This window comes from Globicephala melas, chromosome 19 (genome assembly GCF_963455315.2).
Source record: "Globicephala melas chromosome 19, mGloMel1.2, whole genome shotgun sequence".
Taxonomy (NCBI): Eukaryota; Metazoa; Chordata; class Mammalia; order Artiodactyla; family Delphinidae; genus Globicephala; species Globicephala melas.
This window is the reverse complement of record NC_083332.1, coordinates 60,334,306-60,355,589: the sequence shown is the minus strand read 5'-3', so window position 1 is coordinate 60,355,589 and position 21,284 is coordinate 60,334,306. Positions and strand designations below refer to the sequence as shown.

Below are 21,284 nucleotides of genomic sequence, written 5' to 3'. Positions count from 1 at the left end.
AGAATGTCAGTTATGATTATTGCTTTAATATAAAGATGACATTTGCAGCAACTCACCCTGGAGTAAACTGGTGCTCTGGAAATGAGTGTCCTCACTCTTCCAGGTGTCCTGCCCCCCGCCTGCCACGTCCGTTCTGCCCGCGTGGCCCAGAGTGAGAAGCTGGGTTCGGCAGGCTCCTCCCCTACTCTACCTTCTGCTCTTTCGATTGAACGGGCATCCCCGGGCACCACCCGAACTCCAGACCCGAATGTGCTCGTTGCCTGGTTCAGGGTGGAGGTCAGCCTGGCGTGGGGGGCCGAGCCCCGGCAGTGACCGGGTCCTCGTGTGCACTTGGCTGCTACTGGACCAAGTGAGCTTGCACACGTTCTGGGACCCCTTTGGGCATCCTTGACATCCTTGGGGCTTTATAGTCAGAGAGGGCTGCGTTCAAGTCCTGACTAAAACGCACTAGCTGTTTAAACTTGGGGAAGTCCCTTAACTTCTTTAGTTTCTGCATCTATAAAGCTTCTCTCTAGCACTAGCATTTGTAAAACAGGAATAGTAAAGGCACCCAGCTCTGGCACCCTCCCAGCTCTGGAGACCACGAATCTGAGCTCAAGGTGTCAGCAGGGTTGGTTCCTTTGGAGGGTTATGAGGGAGAGTCTCTTCCGGGCCTCTGTCCGGGCTTGTGGTGGCCTCCGGTGACCCCTGGCTTGTAGATGGCATTCAACCTGTCTTCACATGGTCTCCTCCCATGTGTTTCTGTCTATCTGTCCAAATTCCCCCTTTTTATAAGGACACCTGCCAGATTGGATTAGGGCCTACCTAACAACCTCATCTTAACTTGATCATCTGCAAAGACCCTCTTGGAGAATGAGGTCACATTCACAAGTACTGGGGCTTAGGACTCCAACATCTCTTGCGGGGACACAATTCGACCATGAGTTGATTGAGAAAATTCATGTAAAGAAAGTCCTTTCCTGCAGCATCTGCAAATGCTTACCACTTAGCAAGATTTGCTATTGCTGGGTTTATTTTTTTGTAGTTATCTTGCTTTTTCATGAACCACTAGACCAGGTACCCAGGTTCACATTGACTAGAGCAGAAAGGCTGCACCTACCCCACTAATTCAGCTCTGGGGGTTTTCAGTTGCCGATTGGTGGCAAGCCCCATGGTTGTGGTCAAGCCGTCCTTGGATCTAACTGGCTGATGGGAGGAGGCCATGACCTCCTCATGGCCACTAGTCGGACAGACAGACAGACTCGGCCAAGGGGCCAAAAGTTTCAAATCTCTCTGAATTCCTCCAGCCTTGAGATTGGATTTTACCATGGAATGAAATTCATTCAAAGGCATCTTCATTTTCCATAGAACTTGCCAGCTGCAGAGAGGCAAGGCAGAAAGAGTGGCTGGAAATTCCAGCTCCATCCTCCCACTGTTGGCTTTCTGGAAGTCGGTCCCTTCATCTTCTCTTTCATTCCTCTCCTCCTATCTGTGAGCAAGAAATGAAACTAGGAACTGCTTTCAACCGTGTCCCCCACGCTGAGGTTGGGGGCTACCTGTGAGGTGACACAGGCTTCCTGGGGGGTAGACACAGCAGGTGCTGCGTGGCAGCTGGTGGCTGACTCTCCTCCTGTGTGTGAGCAGAGAGGGACCCTGCGAACGGGCGTGTTCCCAGTGTAGCGCGCTGAGCGTCTCCCAGCGTCCTCGATAAGGAAATCATCTTCAAATGAAACACTCTCCAAATAGCTGAGTGGTGACCTAAAAAATTAGAGCTGATAGGAAATGGGAAACACATCTGCCTCTGAGTAATTGGTTCTTTTTTTCATATGTGAGTTGAATCTGTGTGAAATTCCTTCCCCCCAATTATAAATAGAAACCAATGTGCTTTTCGGTTGGGCTTTTCTTCTTTTATGAGGTTTTTCCCACAGACAAAAGGGATTTTCACTTTCAGGAGAAACGATTGCCAAAGGCAAGAGGCTTTTAGATGGATGTGAGTCGGGGCCACAGGCCTCCTCGCCAAATTCAGCCATGATGTACTGTCCTCGGCCTGACAGCCTGGGCTATTTTCTTTCTTAGAGAAAAATGCTGGGAGGCAGGAGCTGAAAGACGGGATTCCAGCCCCGGTTCGCCACGGCTGGCTGGGTGGCCCTCACGGGCTGCCTTTGCTCATCCGATAGCAGTTTGCTCACCTGGTACTGATACTCTGCGTCGGCAGCTACACTGGCCTCTGCACTCAGAGTCTTGATGCTGTAAGAAGTGCAGAGAGGAAAATCCGTTCAAGGCTGTCAGAAGTCTGGGTGGAAAGGTCGGTGATGAGAGGAGAACAGAGGAAGTGCCTGGTCTTGGAGGAGAAGCCGGAGGTTCTGCCGCCGCCCGCCAAAGGGAAGGAGACCCGTGGAAACTCGAGGCAGCACGTTTATTGCGATCCGCCTGAGAGACTAAAAACCCTGGCAACACAGATCTGCGATGCCTCCCCCTCAATTCCAGTATCCAAAACCGAAAAACCGAGATTAAAAAAACCTCCGTTGGTGACGAAGTCTGCCCTTAAGTGAAAGCTCAACCACTGCCTGCAGAACTGTTTGAAGATACAGGGCAGCCCCAGACCCACGGGAAGATGACGGGGTGTAGGGTACAGTCACCCTATCACCTTCCTAAAGTCCATAAAAGGTCTGAGTTTTGCATGCATCTGGCCCCAGCAGTTTCAAGTAAGGGATTGGGGATCTGAAATAATCTCATTTAGAATTGTCGCCAGCAAGCAGGCGTCCCCGGGTGATGTGTCGGAGGTCGCAGGCTGGTGGGCTTCAGGAAGACCTGGGGGTGTATTTTACTCAGTGACCACCGTGCTTTAAACATCCAGTTTTTTCGGTGTCTTTGGTGGGGAACAAAGTGACATCTGAGTCCCTCCTGTTTCTTTCCTCCGGGCCACCTGCCTGCCTCTGAAGACGTTCTCACTGACAGCCTGCCAAATCATCATCCTTGAAAGGGCTTATAAGAAGAAAAGGGCTGACTGAGACGGGCCCCCCAGATTGTTGCCCCCTCACTCAGTCACTCATGCACGCTTTCATTCAACAAGCAATGGTAGGGCCACCCTTGCTTACCATATCGGTCAGTTGACAGCAGTCGTTAAGTGTTAAATTCTCCAGAGAAACAGAACCAATAGGAGACTTTATATATTACATATATATATATATATATATATAAATATATAAATATATATATATAAATTATAGGACTTGGTTATGGAGGCTGAGAAGGCCACTGTTTGCCAGCTGGGGAACCAGGAAAGCCAGGGGTGTGGTTCAGTCCAAGTCTGAAGGCCCGAGAATTGGGGGGTTACGGGCAGGGAGCTGATGGTGTAAGTTACCACCTGAGTCCAAAAGCCCAAGAACCAGGGGTGTCAGACATCTGAGGGCAGGAGAAGGTGGACGTCTCAGCTCAAGTGGAGAGAGCAAATTTGCCCCTCTTCCTGGATTTTGTTCTGCTCAGGCCCTCGCTGGATTGGGAGATGCCCACCCCATTGGTGAAGGTGGCCTCTTTACTCAGGCCACCAGTTCAAGTGCTAGTCTCGTCTGGAAGCACCTCCCAGACACACCCAGACCTAGCGTGTTACCAGCTCCCTGGGCACCCTGAGCCCACGTAAAACCATCCACCCCAGGGAGTGAGACCCCGTAGGGGGCTAATGGCTCCAACGCCTGGTACCTGATTTTGTTCTTTAGCTGCGTTTCCTGAGCACTTCCTCTGGGGCTGGCCCTTGGCTGTATTTTCAGGTTTGCATTTAGGATTTGGAGCTACCCAGGGATGGGGCACGGCTGTCGGACCCATTTTACAGTTGGGGAAACTGAGGCTGTATGATGTCTCATCTCTTGTCCCGGCTTCTACAGCCAAAAATGACAGAACTTAGATTCAAGCCGCCATCTGTTCCCACCCGTGCAAAGCATGGAGTGGAATAGAAATGCTCAAGGAAGTCACATTCAGTGTGGATTGATGTAAGATCATGTAAGATCTCTGGACGGGGAACAGTATTATTAGTAATACTATCAGCATTACTAATGTTGTTGCTGTTGTTAATAATGATACAAGGGCCCCAAAGTGGTACTTTAAAATGTGAGCGTAACGATGACTGGGGAAGTCTCCCAGCAGCCTTTTAGGTACCCCAGCAGTGAGTTCATTCAGAAAAATCTGAACACCAACTATGTGTCGATATGATGAATAAGATTCTAAAGACTCCTGTGGAAAAGCAGATTTCCAATCAGCCCTTTGCCCCCCAGATTTCATAGTGACTTCAGGCAAAATGCATAAGCTCCTGGGTTTTGGTGGTTTTCCCCTGGGCATATGAGAATCATTTGGAGTAAATTGTTCCCGAGATCCCAGCCAGCTGTAACATCTCATGGCCTGCAGCTCAGGGCTCTCCCCAGCTCTACCCCACTTCCTTCTCCCCGCCTCCTTGCCGAGCTGAGCCCTCCCTCCACCTCTGAAGCACCTGAGCTTGCCTCGCTCCCAGGAGCTGACTTGTGAGGCCAAGCCCTTGTCACCACTGTGGACACAAAGGTGGACCGGCCTGTCCGTTCCAGCCAGGGCAGCGCGCAGGGAGAAAGCACACGTTATAAGTGGGACTCTTCCTCGTGCAAGGGTTGCCAGATCTCTGTAAACGCAGCTCCTTCTTTCCTGACCCTCTGCCCTTCTTCAAAAGAGCTTTTAAACCTTTAGAAAACATGCGGTTTCACTTTCAACTGTATCCGAGCTTAGAGTGTGTTATTTTGGCTCCAGGACAGAGCCCTGGGTGGGAGGTGTCGACTTCATAGATTTGAGCCGGGTAATATTAATGATGGGACGGCCTGCAAAGGCCCCCAGAACTGCGAACCCACGGTCAGAGCCGTGTTAGTTCAGCTGGAGCCCCTGCTAGGCTCCCAGCCTGAGCTCTGCAGCCGCACCATCGCGTATCAGTCTGACCCCAGGTGACCTCCGCTTGGTCTGAAGTTGCTACACATATTCCTGGCCCCACCAGCAGATTCAGGTTTTCTGGGCTCCAGCAGTACACACAATCTGGGGGTCCTTCTCTAAGAAAATTAATTCAAAATCCAAATATAAAAGCAGTTACAAAAGTGAATACTCAGAAAAGAAACCTTAACAAATGGCAGATGTTAAAAACCTGACAAGTGTGACAGACATCACTAAATACACAAAGTAACATAGCATTTTTACTAAGTAGCTGCCTGACCCACATCTGTAGCACTTTTTTCCCTGCTTTTTTCGGGCGGCTGCACGAGCTCTGATCTCCTTTTCATATAATACGAATTTGGCCGCATCATTTTCTACGGAGAGAATGGAAAGGTAGCCGAGTATTCCCTGTGACATCTTTGACTGTGGTTTGCTTTTGTATGTGTATGCTTGTTGGTAGCTCAGAAAAAAGGTCTTTTAGTTTCGCATTGCATAATTATACTTTTACCTGGCCCATAGATACCAACTGCAACAGTTCTGGAAAATTTTTAAGCCTGTGGTCAAATTTGGGGAAACTTCTACTGAATTTCTTTCATGTAGGACCTGTAAGATTTCACCATTTCAAGTTTTCTTGGAAAATTAGCACTGTTTTTATTTGCGAATTTTATGCTGTCTTCCTCAATGTCGATTATTTTGTGTCAAACTAGCCAGAAATGTAAATATTTTTGCAATATTTATTACATGATTCACTTCGCCACGTTCATTAGGTTTTCAGACTATCCAAGTGCTTCTTCATCGCTTGTATCTGAAATTGATCTCTTCTAAATTAATGAGTGCTTTTGTTATGATCTGGACATTTTCAGTTACAATTCACTTCTCAAGTCAGAATGTTTACCTCTTTTGTTTCATATTCTGTTAGTATCTTATCTCAATTTGTCACTTGATTCTTTAATAATGGAATTTAAAGGTGACAAAAGAAGGTACCTTTCAGATACGTTCATCATTTCTCACTTGTTTCTTTGAAGTATTCCAAAATGCTTTTCCAAATTCCAATTATAATGGCATACTCAAACTTTATGAAATATACCATTCCCACCAAAACTGTTTGAAAAGGTGGTGGCACACACGTCGCTGCGTACGCTGCACTGTTGAGTGTACTCGTGATGGAAATGGATTTCCATTTTGACTTTGAGTCCAAGAGAATCGAGTCTTCCTTTTACGACCACACACATCTGTTTGGAGGAATTTTCCACAGACCAGCGACTGGCTCCATGCCTCCCAACCTCGTATACCCTCCACTGCCCATGCAGTTCTTGTGGCGGCATCACAGGGCCTGCTCATCCCACCTGTCCAACTTTTGGGTCTGCACCTTCGCATTGTGCTATGAGGAAAGTCAGCACAGGAAGCCGTGCCCACCGCCAGGACAGCCAGCAGCATCCCGACTGTGCCAGAACGACTGCTCCACAGCTGTCCGCCCTCCACGAGCCAGGCTCCACGTGCCAGCTGCCCTCAGCCACACTCCTAGACTGCAGACGCCACCCAGCAGAGGGCAAGTCAGAGGGAGGGAGACAGAAGTCACCGCCAATTGGATGAGGACATCTTGCTTCTGCCAATTTCCCCGAAACCTATGACCTTGGGAACTCATCGGAAGAGACCAATGCACGTTCAGGCCCCGAAGCTAAACTGCGTTAGCGTCATGATGAACCCACCTCTATGTGGCCCTGGATCCCACAAGGAACACACTCAGGGACCCAGCTGGCAGCTGGGTTGTGTCCCAGGCTGATTCCAAGTCACAGGGTCAAAGCCCTCCTTGATCCACATCTGAGTCTCTTGGACGCACCAGGTCCCTTCCTTCTACAGTCACAGCCAGGCCACTGGTTCACATCCCAACTCCTGTTACTAACTTGCCTTGACAACCGTCTGACAGAAATCCCTGCCATCAGATGAGGTCAGCCCTTTTCAACTGCCACAGCCACCATAGAGGGGACAGTAGCACCCCTAGAGTTGTGCAGTGCCCAACCTGCACAGCCAGACATGGCACCCATCAACCGCTCTTCCCAATCCGTACTCCCCTTTATGGCTAGAGTGACCTTTCTGAGATGGAAACCAACCAGACTACTTCCTGCTTACAGAAACCCGCTAGGTGTCCACACTGCTCTCACCATGAAGCCTAAGCTCTGTCGCAAGGACTCCAGGCCCTGACCTGCCTGTCCAGCCTCATCTCTTACCATCCTCCCAACTCTACTCAAAGAGGCAGACTTCCCTGCCCCTCCAAACCCTCCACCCTGCCAAGAACACTCTTCCCCACCTCTGCAGCTGACAGATTCCAGCTCAGCTTTCGGCTTGCCCATCGCCTCCTCCAGGAAGCCTTCCCTGCCCTGCCCATCCCCCACACTTGGTTGATGACCCCTTTTCTTTGCTCCTACCGGATCTGTACTTCTCTGAGAGACATCTGACCAAACTGTTCTGTCATTTCATCTCTTTTGGCCTCTGCCATTCTCTTCCTGGGTGAGGCACTAGAGAGAGATGGACAGAATGTGAGCCCTGCCCTTGCAGAGCTCTAGGAGTAAAGAGAAGATAGATTTATGCACAGCCAGCCACAGAAGTGGGGACACTGCCACAGGGCAAAGAACGAGGTATCTATGTCGCAGGGACCCTCCAAGGAGCCCAAGAGTGTCCTGAGTTGGAGAGAGAAGTCAGGGCAGGGGGATCTGCATGGAAGAGTAGACCCCATGCCGGCTCCTTGCAGGGAGGCTGCAAAGGTTGCCTGGGGTCACCTGGGACTGGATCCAGCCCTCAGGGGCGCCACTGAAAAATGCAAAGCAAAGCAGGGAAGTGGCAAGGTCACATTGGCATGTTGGAAAGATGTCCCTGGCAGCAGAGAGAGTGGCCTGGAGGGGGTGGGAGTAGAGGCTGGAAGGCCAATTAGGAGGCTGTCAAAATATTGTAATTCCAAACCGATTTGTCACACGCTGAGCATAGAGGCATCTCATTAGTGAAAAGAAAGGGGAAGTGATCCTGCCCGAGATTGCAAAAGCCCACGTTCAACAGAATGGTTCCTTTCACACGTTTTATTGGTTTTTACAGTTTCGTCTGTTTTTCCCCCTTTTGTTTCTTCTATTTTCCATCCTTCTCTTGCTGTTCTGTGTCTTCTCCTTGTTCCCTCTCTTAGGCTTTTTGGATGTTCTTTGCATCCCTCGTTTGCAGTTTTTAGTCCTCACTGCAAGGTTAATGGCCCTACCTCCCTGAGGCTGGACAGAGTTGGGCCCAAATCCAGCCTCTGCCATTTGCTCCGTGGCTCCGTTGGAGAAAGGAGAGGCCTACAGTCCTGTCAGAGCGTGTGATGAAGAGATAACTCTGGGAAAACATTTACGAGAACGTGTAATGCACGGTAGCTGTGACTATTGTTTTTAAAGTTGCCTTTAAAAAAAAAGGCCTGCTTTAGTTTTTTAAACAACCCAGGCCAAGATGAGGTGCTGAACTGGCCAGCAGAGGAGAGACTGGGAGGCGGGGGAGTAGTTCTGAGGTGCTTCTGGCAGAGGACAAGGATGGCCCCTGGGGTTGGGTGAGAAAATGCGTTTTCCAAATGACACCCTGTCTCTGCTTCGCTATTGAAAGGTGATGATTCGCCGGGACAGCGGTTTCTGATCCCCCTGTAGAGATCCTACTCTCTTCCCCAGGCATAGCCACTGTGATGTTTTGAAACTCATGCAATAGGAGAGAAGTGAAAACGTAAATTAAAATATTGATAACATTGGACTCTTGCTGTATACACTTTGTCTTATTCACCTTCACTCTGTCTGGTTGAATGAAAACTACATTTCTGAAACTTTGACCGTTGGTCTCCCTTTACCTCCGTTCCATTTGTACTATTACCACGCACTTACTATTTCTTTAGATCAAGTCTTGTTTCGTTTTTACTTTATTTTGTTTTGCAAGAAGTTTGCATCACGGCCGTTGATGGAAATGGTAATTTCTCGTCACCATTAGAATCTAACGTAAAAATAAACGCAATAAACCATAACGGTGTTATGAAACTCACGCTGGACGCCGGGGTTTGCCAGAGGCTTCAAGCCAAAGCCTGTTGCAGCTCGTTAAAGGGGGCGATCTGCACGTGTGAGAGGCCAGGAAGACTCCACTGGCTGGGGGCTTCCTCCCCACCTCCTCAGGGTACTTAGAAGAGCATCGCCAGGTGGTTTCCAGGGGCCCCGAATGTCCCACCTGCACTCATCTCCTGGGCAGGCTGTGTCCCAGGACGTGGTGGAGAAGGAGACCCGGGGAGGGGCAGGGCAGTTGCCACTCGTCTCTGTTTTGTCAGATGTAGAGGATGCTCTCACAGCCAAAAGACGTCTGATTCGGAGTCTGTAAATGAGTATTTTAGTTCTATTCGTAGTGGGGTTTGTTTCAGAAGGAGGATTTTTTCCTTCTTCTTTCATAGAAGACACAGGAAGGGATCAAGCCAGCCCACAGTCCCCGCCGTGCTGTGTGAGTCTTACCGCCACTGCATTCCCACACCCACTGCCCCGGAGCCCAGGGCCGCCTTCCCCACGCTGGAACCAGGCTGGGGCTCTCTGGGCGAGCAGCTCACGGCTTTGTTGGGAGTCAGGAAAAGCTGTCGTTAAAACCTTTGGGCTATGGCATCACTAGTTGAGATGGCACTGTCCTACCAGGAGATCATCCACAAATGTCTATGGCAAAATGGAAACAAATTCATTCAGAGGTGACACTGAAAAGCAGCTAATGTGCAGAAAGCCCTTCTCAGCTTGGAACTAGCTGTCGTGCTCATCATCCCCATTTAACAATAATCGTCAGAGCTCTGCTGTTACTTTATTCCTGTTCTACCCACCGGGAAGTTGAGACTCGGGTGAAGGGTTTGCCCAAGATGCTCGCGTAGCAGAGAGGCTGGAGTGAGACCATAAATCCAGCCTGAGACGTGCCTCCCTCCCGCCCCACCCCCCCTGCTCACCAGCCTCACAGCCGTCCTGTGGCCGGGAAGGCAGTGCCCAGGGGCCAAATGGGGTCAGAGGCCGAGCAGAAGCTGGGAAGGAGCAGGTTGTCTGCGGGGAGCTGTCTGCTCCCTGCCCTTGTGGATTTGGGAGCCTGGGAGGCTGCAGTGACAGTGGCAGACACACATCAGCCTCCCTGGCTGTGAACGTCCCCCTAGAACGTGCTCGCGTGTGACACCCAGGCCCTGCAGCTCGGCAGTGGGGCCAGGAGTGGACTGCCCTGGCCTGGCTGTGCCACCGTCCAGCTGGGGCCTGGGTGGTGGTGGTTGTTTACCTTGTGGGTTTATTTTGAACGTCCTGGAGGCTCAGTTTTGTCGTCCACAGGACGTCTGTCGTGAGCCTTTGCTGCATTGTGGCTTCTGAGCAGCGTGGAAACAGGGTTCCTCTTCGTGCTGCGTCCTGAGACCATTACCCACTCTCCCTCACAGGAAGGCTGGTGGCGGGAAGGACCTGCCCAGCGCCGGCCCTCAAGCTACGGTGTCGCCTCCCAGGGGCCTCAGCCATGAGCTGTTACTCCTGGTTCCAGTGCCTCTGGGCCTGAATCTGGTCCGGAGAGTCTGGCACAGAAATTCCTAAATATTCCTGTTCTGCCTAAGCTTGACAAGCCCTGACGCGTGCGCTGTCTCATGGGGTTGTCCCAAAGAATAAATGAGATAATGATTGTGAATTGCTTTGCTCAACGCTCAGCACATAGTAGGTCCTCAATCTATAACTGTGGAATGAACGAAAGAATGCATTCATGGAAAGCACATGGAGTGGTGTTTTGCACCTAATAACTGAATATGTGTTATCATGACCATGACTGTTGTTATAAAATAATAATAATGCGGCCTGGAAAATAGCCACAGCGTGTGTGCCTTTGGGCAGCCCGCAAGTGAGAGGAACTGTGGTGGTCACTGGGGCTGAGCCCCGACTTCTAGGCCCATGTAGACTTGCACCTCTCTGTGCCCTTGCGGTGCAGACAAAGGTGTGCAGAAGTGACGTATCTTCCAGGTGGAAGTTTAAAAACCCAGGGTGTGATTTGCCGGGACTCTTTGGCCTGTGCCATGGCAGCCGGTAACACACGGATGGTGGCAGGGTCAGTGTCAGAGAGTTCCCAGCCAGCACTTGGGAGATCAGAACACAGGGCAGGCGGATTACATCGTGTGGAAGAGAAACAAGCTTTCATGTCTGTAGCACCAAGTTTTGTTATTGCAGCCAGCCTCGTCCGTCCTGGCTGATAGGAGGATAGAAATCACGAGTGAGCATATGGTCAGCACTTAGTAAGAATCCGTCTTTTACCCGAAGGAGCACCCTATTCCAGGAGGATCTCAAGGTCACCTACGCCTCCCGTGTAACATCTTGGGAAAGCGTTCACCTAAAATATCTCCAGAAATGGGGGCTCCCTCCCTGAAGGCATCTCCAACTTCAGGGAAATCTCCGTTGCTTTATACTCAGCAAGAGTTTTCCAACCTTTAACTCCATTCATTGCTTCCAACTTTACCCTCAGAGCTCCTGGGTTACAGAAGCCCTGGGACAGCTCTGGGCCTGGGAGGGGGCTCCTCTCTGTTGTACACGTGAGGACACCCAGGTGCCAACTGTGAGATTGAGACAAAGCCATCTGGGTGGTAATTCAGTGTTTGTTCTACTAAAATCATAGAGAACAAATTCAAAACCACACCCTGCCCATTCCCAGACACTAGCGCCGTAGCAGAGCGGGGTCTGGGTGCAAGGTCTTGGCATACACGTACTCACCGTACCCTACTGTGGTCCGGCGCGGGGCCAGGCATGCGGCTGCAGAGAAGAAAGGCACAGACCCTGCCCTCACGGGGTCCCCAGCCTGGCTGGGGAGGTTAATGGGTGTGGAAGGCTTGGAGGGCTTCCTGAAATCGGTGATAATCAGTGTCCTCCGCCTCCCCTGACGGATGGGCCGGTGTTCCATGCTTCCAACCAAGGGTCCAGCTCCCTCTCGTATTCGCACACAGTCTTCAGGCACCTAATCTTCCTGCAGGTGGCGCTGGCCTTGGCGTGAAAGTGGCCTGAAATAGCAGCCTTGGGGGTGACGAAATATTCTAGCCCCAGATAGCTGTGATGGCTGTAGACTCTGGGAAGATACTACAAATCCTTGACTGTGCACGATAAGTGGGTGAACGTTATGGTATGTGAATTATATCTCAATAAGGGTGTTTTAGAAAGCATCTCATCATGAGATTTTGTCCCCCGACCCGCATTTGGTGCTCACCCACAAAGCCCAGCCCCGTTCAGCCTGGGGGCGCCTGCCTGAGAGGGCGCGCAGTCCCACCCGCTGCAGTGGTGCCCCAGGCTCCAACCTCTGCTCTCCTCTGCTGGGTCAGTAGCAGCTTGAGCCCACCTTTCCCACAGAGGAGAAGCCCTCTCTCTGCCCCACTTCTGCCAGCATCGGGGAGTACTAGGGGCAGTGCTGGAGGCATTTGAACAACAGTCAGCTAGGCTTGTTACCCGACGTGTGGTCCCCAGACCAGCAGCGTGGGCATCCCCAGGAAGATGTCAGGAATGCAGAACCTCAGGCCCCACCCGAGATCTACCAAATTGGAACCTGCACTTGAACCAGATTCCCAGGGACGTAATGCACGAGAGAGAAGCATTAATCTAGGGCACGCATCTCACACTCGGCTGCATTACTGACGCCCAAGTTGCACCCCCAGAGTCGGATTCCGTTGCTTGGGTGCAGCCCGGGTATGCACAGGTGCCTCAGTGATTTATATGATGAACATCAAGGTTGAGAGGCCCGGGGCATCTGCACGTAGAATTTTCGCTTCATGTGGTTATTTTGTCCAAAGCCAACCTAGTTCACTAACCCTCACTGTGTCTCTCGCTGTCAAACCAGCCTGACGGTCCCTGCCGTGTCTCTCCCTGGCACATAGCGCTGGCCGGCTGGCTCATTTCATTCTGTTTCATCTTCACCGAGCAATCACTGCCATCTCTGTGGTCACTGTTAAACTTGGCCCCGACCACACTGGGCCTCACAGTGACTGTCCAAATGCCGGACTTCAAACAAACAAAGAGAAAATAACATTTGCTAACCCTTTGTGATAAGCCGCCTTTATCAGCCTCCGTGGCTCTCAGCTGGCACGGCTGGTCAGATGGTCTCTTTTACACGCTGTAAATAAACATCACCTGTTTGTCCAGGATGACACGGGGGGCAGCTCCTGCTACTGGTGTTATCACAGAGGAAGCACTAGGTTGGGTGTGTGAGGGTTTGGATGTGAACAGACAGAGGACAATAACAGCGGCCTTGGCTGTGCCCCAGGGTAACCAGATCGCAGCCTCGGGAGCGTTGCTGAGACTTGTGTGGTTATTGCTTCCTGGAAGGTGCGGCGCTGAGAAGGGGACTTTCACTTCTTCCTGCCTCAGTGGCCCCCTCTCCATCGTCTAGACTTGGCGTTCACAATGGCCAGGGCCTTCCGGATTCCATTCTCTGTCTGCTGCCAGTTTCCGAAGCCGTGTATCTAAATTGGGATTTCCTGGATTCCCAGAGTCTTAGGGTTGGAAGGGGCCCTGGAGGGAAGCGAAGCCAACCCCTCTCTCTTTTTACAGCTGGGAGGACCACAAAGCAGAGCGATGGAGGGCAAAGGTCACACAATTGGCAAGGATGCTCCAGGCGAGAACGTTCTAAACCGAACTGCCCCTTCTGCCCTTATATCAGCGGGAACCTTATATCCTGGGACACATGCCTGGGAGTAGAAAAGTTGGGCCTGATACCAGGGTGCGTCCACAGAAGTCCTGGGACTGAGTCAGTGGCGCTGATTGGCCGCATTGGGCCATGAGCCAATCACTCTGGCAGGAGTAGGTGATACACTGACGGGCCAGACCTGAGTTGCAAGGACCTAGGATCCTGCGTGGGGTCAGCTGCAACCTTTCATTTAGGGTGGGGAAGGGTCCCCAACAAAAACCTGGGCTCTGCTCTTGAAGATGGGGAACGTGGGCGCAGAGGCAGCTTCGCAGCAGCACGTATGGTCCATAAGTGCCCGAGCCAAGCATGTCTGCAGGTCACAAAGGGTAAACGATGACCACAAAGCTCCCGTTAGAGCTGCCAGCAGCAGCCGTGGACGTGGCCAGAGGCGTAGAGATGGTGCTGGCGAAGGTCTGGACGTCAGTCACGTTCTCGGTGCCCGGCTGGGAAGCGGCTCACGAGGAGAGATCATCACCAGTGGCATTTCACCGGATAATAAACGAAACCCTCAGAGGTCAAGTGAGAGGAACGGCTTGTTCCCATCCAGACAGCTTCTAGAGCAAAGCTGACCCCACCCTCACTCTCGGCCCAAACCCAGAGGGGAGATGGCTCTGTTCTGCACGCAGGGGGCACTGTGGGTTCTCTGGGGGACGGGGCGTGGGCGGGGGAAAGCTACAGAGGCCCCGAGTTGAAGCTGGGCCAGTGCTACGCTTCCCTCGGCGCCTACGCCTTTGGTGCAGCTGCAACGTGGAGACACTGGACGTGCGAGTTTCCGCTTCCTCGTTTTGCTGTTTTTTAAGTGGAGTGGGTGGTGTTTTTCTCCCCAGACCCTGCGCTCTAGTCACGCTGGAGGCCTGCAGCCCACAGGGGAGCCAGACCTTTCCCGAACCTGGGACTGCACTCCTCTCCCCTTGGCCGGGAAGCCTGCCGCCTGTCCCCGCCGTCTCCACGGGCTGTGCAGTTACCTGCTGCTCCTCGCTTACAGCTTAACTCAGCAGCTTAGAGCGGCAGCTGCCCGATCCTACCTTGATGCTGAACATGGCCATCGCGGGCAGAGCTCAGCTGCAGCTGCCCCGCCTGAAGGCTCAACTGTGCAGGCCTCTCGGGGGCTCAGTGACACGGCTGAGTGCAGGTGGCCCGCTAGTGTCCACACTTGGCCTCTCCTGGGGCCTGGGCCTCCCCTGTCATGGCAGCTGGAGCATCCCGAGGAAGAGGAAGACAGACCTCTTCTAAATCACCTGTGACTCCAAGAAGAAATCTCCAGAGAAATTGTTTCAAATACATTGACCTAAATGAGAACAAAAATACAGCTTATCAAAAATTGTGGGATGCAATGAAACTAGTGCTTAGAAGAGGGAAATGTATGAAGTTAAATGCAAATACTAAAAAGGAAGATCTGACATCAATAACAAAGCTTCCACCTTAGGAAACTAGAGAAGGAGGAGGAATTTAGGCCTAAAGTGGAAGAAAAGAAATCATTTTAAAAACGAGCAGAAATCTATGAAATTGAAAACAGGAACTTTTAAATTTTTTTAGAGAAAATCAACAAAACCTAAAGCTGGTTCTTTGAAAAGATCAACACAATCGATAAACTTCCAGCCAGGCTAACGAACAAAGAAAGAGCGAAGACACAAATGACCAAGCTCAGAAAGGGAAGCGGAGTCGTTACTGCTGATCCCGTGGACGTTAAAAGGATAAAAACGGAATTATGAGAGCAGCTCCATGCTCACAAGTTTGATAACTTAAATGAGATAGACCTGTTCCTTGAAAGACAGGAACTACCAAGTGAGGAAGCAGAGCCCAGGTAAGGGCTGGCAGTACCATGTCCATCATTCTGCTGGTGAAAGCAGTGACAAACCTGCCCAGGTTCAAGGTGGGGAGAACTTGACCACGTGATGAGCAACATCAGGGTCCCCGTGGCGCAGGAGCTTTCGGGATGGGCGCTGCTGTTGTGCCCTGGCAAATGCAACCTACCACACTTACCCGTCACCTCTTCCAGGAAGGCCTCCTTATCACCCCTTAGGAACCCCCAACTTGGTGTACAGAAGGATTTAGTTAGTATCTATGAAATCAGCATTTCTCAACCCTGGCTGCACAGCAGTGTCATCTGGGAAGCTTTTGACAAAAAACCTCACCCTGAGATTCTGACTTAATTGGCCTGCTGTGGGGCTGGGGTACCTCTTCGAAGTTTCCCAGGTGATTCTTCTTGCAGCCAGGGCCGAGGAGCTGTGTGGTGAATGAGCGAATTGACAAGTGATTCTGGCTAAACCGTACGAGAACAGCAATGTGGAAACTAAATATTTAGAAACTAAATATTGATGGAGCGGCATAGCAAAGAAGGAAAAAACAAAACACGCAGGAAAAGAAGAGTGGTAAAGAAAATAAAAATGCAGAAGGAGGAGGGGAGATGAGACAGCTCAGGGAGGGGCTGTTCAAGGGTAGATTTTGTCGTCAGGCAGGAAGAGACGTGAAACCCACTGTGGGGCCTCAGAACACCAGGGGCCAACCACTGCCCGGGGTGAAGAGTAAAGAGGGGACACTCTCGCCAACAGAAGGCCCTCGGAGGGTTCTCTTTCTCCCGTAATGCTGTCACTTGGGTTTCATAAACAGACACAAGAAGATCTGTGCCCAGCAAACTTTTTGTTCTTTCTACTAATTGAGCAAACAATTTAAAAATGCTTCGAGGTGATTCAGGATATTTTCCTTCCTGAATTGACCATCTAAAACTTGGGCCACGTTTCTGTAAGTGAAACGTAGTGTGTACAGACATGCACACGTGCATGCACGGGCACGGAGTCGATTAGGATGTAAAGGTAATCTGGAGAGAAGTCTCTAGTAGCCTGCCACAGGGCTCTGCATTTAATGCTGTCCTACTCAGTTTTTCTTTTTTTTTTTTTTTGGTGGTTAAAAAATACATACCATAAAGTGTACCATTTTAACCATTTTTAAGTGTACAGTACGATAATGTTAACTATATGTACATTGTTGGGCAGCAGACCTAATCACTATTTTTATAAATACTTGACTGAAAACAAACCATTTTATCAAACAGCAGAGTTCCCAAAGCTCAGAAGTAATTCTCATGAGCTGGTGAGAAAGTAGCGATTCAAAAGACGGTGGACAGTTATGCCCAATGCCTCTCTAAACAACTTAAAGCCCACAGCTTAGGACCTGCTGTTTAGGAGGTGCTTTCCTAAATGTTTATGAGCTCAGTGAATTTTAGCAGGTTGAAATGAAGGGCCCAAAGTGATGACATTCAACAATATGTAAAATCCTTCCTCTAGACTTAAAATCCGAAAGTTCTAGAATCTAAAGTCCAGCTCAGTAAGAAAGGAATGTCTGTCCTTTAAAAACTTTGAAATATGTCAAGCCTACAGATGAGTACAGAGAATAAAGTAACCAGTAACCATACACTTAGAGCTCAGATTTACCAACATTAGCCTTTTACACTGTTTATCTGGATATTATCTTATGAAGGAAAACATTGCAGAGGCATTGGAATTCCGCTCCGTACTCCTCCCCGGCCCCGCCTTCCCTTCTCCCTTCCCGAGAGCCGACCACTATCCTGATTTCGATGTCTATCATCCCCTGGCATGTTTTTATATTTTGGCCACGTGTAGATTCCTCCATAAACAATGTGAAGTGTTGGTTTGCACGTTTTTATGCTCTATAAATGGTTTCCTACAGCACATTTCATCCTGCAAATTGCTTTGCTGGCTTCGCACGATGCCTGGAGATTCATCCGTGGTGATACCGTAGCTCTGTCCCTCAAGTTCGCCGCTCTGGAGTGTGCTTTTGAGTGAACCTCCCCCAATTTAGTTATCAGCTCTCCCATCAGTGAATATCTGTGTTATTTCAGAGTTTTTGCTGCAATTCACTCAGCAGCAGTGGGCCGTCCCATATGTGGATGGAAGTTCCTCTCGGTGTCTATGCGGACGTGCCATCCGGGTAGAGGGTTGCACATACTGGATTTCAGTAGAGACGGGTGTTGTTCTCGGAGCTGTGGTGTCAGCTTCTCAAGCTCACAGACACCATCAACACCCCCGTGGTCTCCTTTCTCCAAACTTACCAGTGGGGAACAAACGGTACCTCCTTTTGGCTTTAACTGGCATTTCCCCATGGCAGGTCAGTAGGGTGTCCTCTTCTATGAATCACTTGCTCATATCCTCTGCTCCTTTTTTCCTATTAGGTTGTTTTTCATTTCTTATTGATTCATAGGTGTTCTTTATATATGTAGGTCGGATACCAATTCTTTGCCACATGTATGCGCTGCAAATATATTTCCAGCACGTGGGTTATCTCTTCACTTTATTTAGCATGTAGTAACATTTAACAGCATAATTTTTGACAGTATAACCCTTTATGGTTTGTGAATTTTTGATGCTTTTCAGAAAAGTCCTTCTCTGTCCTAATATCATAGAGTCTTCTACATTTTCTTCTAGAGATTTTTAAACTTTGTTTTATCCTTTTATAAGACTTTGTCTAGAAATTATTTTTGTAAATGATCTGAAGTAAGAATCTAATTTATTTTTCCTGTTGATAACCAATTTCCTCAGGACTACCTATTTAAAAGCCCAACTTTTGTCCACTGATTTCTCTTTCATACGCCGAATGTCTCACTCTCTCCAAACCTGCTTCTGTCCTGATACTTGTGGCCCTAATAATGATGTAGAATTGTCAATGATGCTTCAAGCCTCTCAGAGCCGACACATCTTCTCTTCCAAAGCTCTTATCCATCCCTTCCATGGTCAAACCCAAGAGCGTATGGACTGTCACTGTATTCCCTCTCTAGTTCCAAGCATCTCATCACCAACCACCATCTCCAGTGTTTCCACCTCAGCCCTTCTTCCACCAATTCGTGGGGTCCAGGGTTTGCCAGTCCTGTCCCCGACTGCATTGTCAACATCCCTTGGACTGGCATATATAACAGCCTACTCAGCCTCCTGTTACAGGTCTAACAGGCAACTCGGATGGTCCAAACCAGGCTTTGCATTTCTATGCTCCCAAACCTGCCCCTCCCAGTGGTTCCCATCCCCGTAAAATCCAGTTCCAATCCTCAGGATAAGGGGTCAGGCTTGGCCCCTCCCTTTTGCCTTCCACACCGAACAACAGCAAATCCCATCAACCCTACCTTTGAAACAAGCCCTAATCCTGCCAGCTCCATCACTGCCACCTTGGCCAAGCCATCGTCCCATCAAGCCAGAGAGGACGACTCCTTAGCAGACACTAAGCCAGGACTGTAGAAGGGTAGATGAATGGTGAGCGAGACTAGGAATGGCCCCTTCCGTTATGGAGATTCCAGTCTAAAAACTCCTGTGTGAACGAAAATTAGAAAGGATCAGATGATCCCTAATGGTCCTCCAAAGACCTTCAAGTGGAGAGAATCAGAGAAGTCCTCCCAGGTTTGCTGGAGCCCACTTACACCAGCTGGTGAGAGCTGACTGTGGGCATCTCTCCCAGCTCTGAGTTCAGTGACATCACATTGGAAGTTCAAAATCAGCCATGGTGGGAGTGTTTACATCGTGGAAACTGGCAAACTCAGCCAATCAGGGCTTCGTGCAGGGTGCGGGTTGTCAAACGCTTATCAGCCCCACTGTTCCCTCTGAGCCACGCTGGAGTCAGCGTAAACAGAGCTGAAAATCAGCCAATATCAACAAGCTGCCGTGGAGGGGAAGCCTTCTTATGGCCCCAGAAGTGGAGCCTCTGCATTCACTGACAGCCTCCCGATGCTTGTGGATCCATGTCCTGGTGATTCCACTGTGGGAAGCAGCAGTGTGTGAGCTGAGGAGCATCCACCTGGAGTCATGGGCTGGGTTGAAATGCCAGCTCTAGCACTATTTGCTGTGTGACCTTGTGCAAATTACCCAACATCTCTGAGCCTCAGATTCCTCTACAGAGAATGATTATAATAATACTCACTACTTCATGGAGGTGCCGTAGTGATCAGACAAGAGAATGCATGTCAGGTTCTTAGCAGAATGCCTGGCACAAAGGAAACACAATAAATTACAGCTATAATTATTGTTGTATTCCCATAACTCCTCCCCATCTGAAGACAGTGATCAAATCCTAATCGATATATCCTTGTGACTTAGCACAGCTGGTGTGCAGGGAAGCCTCCACAACCGTCAGAATGACGAGTGAATGAATAGTATTGGTCCTGGCAGGACAGGATATTGTCAGAGAAACAGCCAACGCTCAAGGGGTTAAAGTAGCTCAGGCACAAAGCTCACCTCCGGCTCTTGAACCAGCGACAGCGTCACCAGGTGAACTCCACACGGACAAGACCAGCCAAGCTGTCACGGTCACTCAGCCCACTGGAATCTCTTCCATTGAGGGTTGGAGGCCAGTGGTGGTTTTGTTTGATCTTTGTGGGTCAGTCTCCATGTGGCTCTGGATAAAGTTTTTATTATTTTGTTTGGTTAGAAAACGATTTTTGTCGAACAAGTGATTTGGTTAATTTATTTCTCAGCAGCTGGAACAGGCAAGGTGGTGACCTGAGCGATCGGTTAGCCTGCCGGTTCTCAGCCCCGGCCGCACATTAGAACGACCTGGGTGCTGTCAGCAAACACCAGTGCCTGGACCCCAATGCCGGAGAGTCCAACCCGGCGTCTCCAGGGTGAGGCCTGGGTGAGGGTCCTTTCTGAAACCTCCCCGGGGGATTCTGGGATGAGAGGAGCCAGGCTCGAAACTGCTGCGTTGGACCACACAGTTGCAGTGGCCAGCCTGCCCCCTGTGGACGAGGCCATCGCCACCTGCATGTGCAGCATGGAGCTTTGGGCTGTGCACTGGGGCGGGGGTTGGGGTCAACCGTTTGATGGCCATTTGGCCTTTTTGGCGAGGAAAGGACCCGCTGGGGCAGTTGTCTGGAGTGTCGTAGGCAAAGCCGCTGATCGATTGGGTGTCTTTGCGTTGGGTCCAGATGTCCTGGCCTCCTCGGGCGGGGGCCACCTCGGCTGGGATGAAGACAAAGAGTGGGAGGGCAAAGTGGCTGCGACGCTCGGTGAAGCGCCAAGGTGCACCCCGCCCCCGACAAGCAGGAGCCTTCACAAAGCCCGGAGCAAAGGTGGACATCACGTGCCCTTGAAAATGTGTGCAGCGCCCAGCAGCTTGCAAACACTTCTCTAGTTCTCATTTGGGTCTTTGACCCTGAGAAGCGGGGCAGGGAGGTCAGAATTCTTATACTCATTTTGCAAAGGACCAGCACCGTAGTTCAGGCGTTAAGAGGATCCAGCGATGACACACAGTTAGCAAACAGCAGACTAGGACGAGAACCATGTTATCTGTTAGGTATCCCGCATACTGGACATTTGAATCCATCTCCCTAAGCAATTTAGAAACCCGAGTCCACTCCGGACTGGCCTCACCCTGGGTGCATTCTGGGCCACGGCCTCACCACGGGCCACCTCTCCTGGAGCAGCTCGGCATGGGGAGAGCAGAAACCACTCAAAGAAAAAGACCCCCACGCCTCTCTGATCTGTTCCCTTTGCCACTTCCAACAGGAGGGGGCCCAGGGAGAAATCCTGGTTGTGGCTAAAATGAAGTTTTAAACCAAAGTTTCCCGTGCTTTTCACGTTTGACATCAGAATATATCCCAGACTCCTCAGGATAGCTGTTGTTACTTTTAATGTCTGTGAGTTAAGAAAATATAGCCTGACAAGAATGCCTTC

The 21,284-nt window shown here is 50.3% G+C and overlaps 1 protein-coding gene across 1 annotated transcript in view; it reads left to right on the top strand.

Annotated features, from left to right (window-relative positions):
- C19H16orf95 (chromosome 19 C16orf95 homolog) overlaps positions 1–21,284 on the top strand; it is a 521,908-nt gene that overhangs the window by 347,093 nt on the left and 153,531 nt on the right.